This window comes from Schistocerca nitens, chromosome 8, assembly GCF_023898315.1.
Source record: "Schistocerca nitens isolate TAMUIC-IGC-003100 chromosome 8, iqSchNite1.1, whole genome shotgun sequence".
Lineage (NCBI taxonomy): Eukaryota > Metazoa > Arthropoda > Insecta > Orthoptera > Acrididae > Schistocerca > Schistocerca nitens.
Window position 1 is genome coordinate 430527325 of NC_064621.1, and position 4252 is coordinate 430531576.

The window sequence follows — 4252 nt, forward strand, 5'->3', positions numbered from 1 at the left end:
AAAACCCGATTATTATTACAATCGATACACTAGCAATACGCATCAAAATGTTAATGCTGAACATACTAAATCATGCAGAACATGGACTCATAAATATTTTACATTTTACTGTACGAAACGATGAAGCAAACTATGAATATGCAGTGTCCTTCACGTACAGGTGTAGTAGCGGATGGCAGTTCATCTTCTTCCCACCAGTATAAAAATTATTACATCATGTGTGCAATTCAGGAGATGTGTATGTTGCCATTAATTGATGCTGAAAAAATGAAAGAACGTAAGGTACTCAAGCAAGTCGTCACAAAAGAATAGACTGAGAAACTTCTTAACGTGATTTGGTTTGTTTGTAAAACTGAATGGAAAGAAAACACCTGACGCGAAATGAAAGAAAACGTTTCATGCAATATTGTGAAATATTTCAAAAATTGTGAGATAAAATTCGCTTTTCACAATGAAAAAAGCTTGAAGAAAAGACTATGATAAACCATTGAAAGAAAACAGGACAGTAAATTTACGAATTTATTTGTGTTCGAGATTAAATGTTCATCATTACTGTAGAGTGCGGTATTTTGAATAGACCGAACAAACAATTTGTAACGAGAAACGAGGATCACGTGGAACGGATAGTGATAGGTAGATCGAAATTTGTTACACTGCGGTCATTAATAATGATATGAGGTAATTTGCAAAAATATGTGTTAATGACAACACTAGATATAGTGAAAATATAGTTAAAAAAATACCCTATTGGCGTCATTGTTGAGCCGGATAAGACGTTCAGTCGTAATAATTCTTATTGTATGGTTCAAGATTTACACTGAACGTTCTTCATTGTGTCCTTTTCCTGTTAATGCTAGTTACACTTTCAATCTTTCATGTCTAGTATTTTACATTCTGTGTACATCGGTAAAGAAGTACGTTGGTATTGGTTGGAAGACAACATCTCGACTATTATATTCTAACGTTTTAATTTAAATTTAAATTTTTTGTGATTTTGATAAATATGTGCTGCTAAATGCATAGTTGTCATTACAATGTCTAATTAGAGACAGATAATGTTCCTGTCGCTTTTATGAAGATTTTCGTTTTTAAACTAGGCAACACAGTGCGATAGTAACTGTTCAATAACGTTACTGTACATTATGTGACTGTCGAATTATTATTACGATTTTCCTTGAGACTTACTCACACGTTGACAAACACACAGATTCTATTTACTTGGTAGTAAAGCAGTCTTCTGTGAGTACTGTTCTTCACTATCTCTGTGTTCTACATGTAAAATTAGTTTGTAGCTATCTATTTCAAAATCAGACACGTCCATATTCATAAGTTGTTTATAGCGTCATTAGGTTTAAGTCCCTCACGAAAACAGCATATTCCTCGTAGTTTTTCAGTTAGCGTCTAAAATGTTGTACTTTCTTTACCATTTCGTAGACACCGGATTCTAAAGTCACTTTCATGGCTACAAGTTTTAAACGGGTACAAATATAGATATCACGAGTTTCTGAGGATCTTAACTAACAAATATCTGTATTAATGTATAATTAATAATATTTAAAAGGGGGAAAGTCATGTACATTTTTAGTTGCAGCTGGTTTTAATACAGATTGGTGCAGAATACAATCACAACTGCCTTAACTGTTGTGTGTGTGTGTGTGTGTGTGTGTGTGTGTGTATGTATGTGTGTGTATCTGCGTGTGCCCCTTAACTCTTCGTATAGCACATTTCACTGATTGCACATAACAGGGGAGAAATGGGGGAATTACGTTAGAACATCGTAACGAAGTATATGTGACCCCTTGACACCGAACTCTGAACACTGGGAGGCGGTGCTGCATTCACTGGACGTTGAATGCTGCTCGTGCGAGAATCAGCTTCCGTGTAGCTCCCGTCGTAGGTAAGAGCGTGGGATTTTGTCCGGTTTTTACCGCCCGAAGCGAAAGGTAGCGGGTTTTTTTCACGCGCGAGAAATTTGCCTTTCACTTTCTTGCAGCTTCTGTCCGCTAAGTCAAGGGCATTACCCAGGGGTTACGGGGAGCTGGCTTTCACGGTCTTAGGATAGGATCTGCAGGACACCTCGGTAACAGATTTTAGAGAAATCACTTTATAGGGCTACATCAAGGTTTTGGTAGACAGCTAAGGTAAAATTATGAAAGACGAACTTACACCCAATGATTCCACCGAATGATTCATGATTTCACCAATTTCTGTAACATGTTCTGCGTAAATAAAAATAATTGCCACGGATAAGACTTCCGATTTGAAATGGTGGACTATTATAAAACTCGTGCTTCTGTTTAACGGCCTCCCCAAGGTGAAGACCGATACTGTCACTTAATCTGAGCATCACCATAGACAAGTACCTGTAATTTTAGAAACAACTCGGAATTGCAAGAATTTACTGCAGACATTTAAATCTTAACAATTCGAGAAAGAACTAAATCGCTAAGGTGCCAATTTTAAATTAACAGTTACCGGACGATAGCCTCTGAGGCTATCTAGTATGTGTGTTTTCACAGTGAAATGGAGAACTCGATCCCAGATGCCAGATACCGTAAACTGGTGATATCAAGAGAAGTTAAAGGCGCTGTCAAGCTACTCAGATTAAGGTTTTCTGTGGTGTCGTTACAAGTCTTGGGGCTTCTGTAAAGTTTGGAAGGTAGGAGACGAGGTACTGGCAGAAGTAAAGCTGTGGGTACCGAGCGTGAGTCGTGCTTCGGTAGCTCAGTTGGTAGAGCACTTGCCCGCGAAAGGCAAAGGTCCCGAGTTCGAGTCTCGGTCGGGCGCACAGTTTTAATCTGCCAGGAAGTTTCATATCAGCGCACACTCCGCTGCAGAGTGAAAATCTCATTCTGGAAACATCCCCCAGGCTGTGGCTAAGCCATGTCTCCGCAATATCCTTTCTTTCAGGAGTGCTAGTTCTGCATGGTTCGCAGGAGAGCTTCTGTAAAGTTTGGAAGGTAGGAGACGAGGTACTGGCAGAAGTAAAGCTGTGGGTACCGAGCGTGAGTCGTGCTTCGGTAGCTCAGTTGGTAGAGCACTTGCCCGCGAAAGGCAAAGGTCCCGAGTTCGAGTCTCGGTCGGGCACACAGTTTTAATCTGCCAGGAAGTTTCATATCAGCGCACACTCCGCTGCAGAGTGAAAATCTCATTCTGGAAACATCCCCCAGGCTGTGGCTAAGCCATGTCTCCGCAATATCCTTTCTTTCAGGAGTGCTAGTTCTGCATGGTTCGCAGGAGAGCTTCTGTAAAGTTTGGAAGGTAGGAGACGAGGTACTGGCAGAAGTAAAGCTGTGGGTACCGAGCGTGAGTCGTGCTTCGGTAGCTCAGTTGGTAGAGCACTTGCCCGCGAAAGGCAAAGGTCCCGAGTTCGAGTCTCGGTCGGGCACACAGTTTTAATCTGCCAGGAAGTTTCATATCAGCGCACACTCCGCTGCAGAGTGAAAATCTCATTCTGGAAACATCCCCCAGGCTGTGGCTAAGCCAAGTCTCCGCAGTATCCTTTCTTTCAGGAGTGCTAGTTCTGCATGGTTCGCAGGAGAGCTTCTGTAAAGTTTGGAAGGTAGGAGACGAGGTACTGGCAGAAGTAAAGCTGTGGGTACCGAGCGTGAGTCGTGCTTCGGTAGCTCAGTTGGTAGAGCACTTGCCCGCGAAAGGCAAAGGTCCCGAGTTCGAGTCTCGGTCGGGCACACAGTTTGAATCTGCCAGGAAGTTTCATATCAGCGCACACTCCGCTGCAGAGTGAAAATCTCATTCTGGAAACATCCCCCAGGCTGTGGCTAAGCCATGTCTCCGCAATATCCTTTCTTTCAGGAGTGCTAGTTCTGCATGGTTCGCAGGAGAGCTTCTGTAAAGTTTGGAAGGTAGGAGACGAGGTACTGGCAGAAGTAAAGCTGTGGGTACCGAGCGTGAGTCGTGCTTCGGTAGCTCAGTTGGTAGAGCACTTGCCCGCGAAAGGCAAAGGTCCCGAGTTCGAGTCTCGGTCGGGCACACAGTTTTAATCTGCCAGGAAGTTTCAATTGTCAATTTGTAATTATATCATACGAAAGAAAATGTTTTGTCATTTCTTATCTGGCTGTCTGTCTGTTCCTCCGTCTGTTAAGACCACCTGGGGACAGGCGGGCCGACAGCAGCTTAATACGCTGCTCTACAGCCGAGAGAAAAGTTAAACAAACAATGGTGAGAGAACAAACAATATATTGAAAGGCGATAAAATGGTTACTTCGTTAAAAACAGTAAAATGGAAGAACGT

General features: G+C 42.1%; 1 non-coding gene across 1 annotated transcript; it reads left to right on the top strand.

The window, feature by feature from the left end:
* The first annotated feature begins 2713 nt into the window (after positions 1-2713).
* On the top strand, positions 2714-2788 carry Trnas-cga (transfer RNA serine (anticodon CGA)). Its single transcript has one exon. It is a non-coding gene; the product is annotated as a tRNA-Ser (tRNA).
* Positions 2789-4252: the final 1464 nt, after the last annotated feature.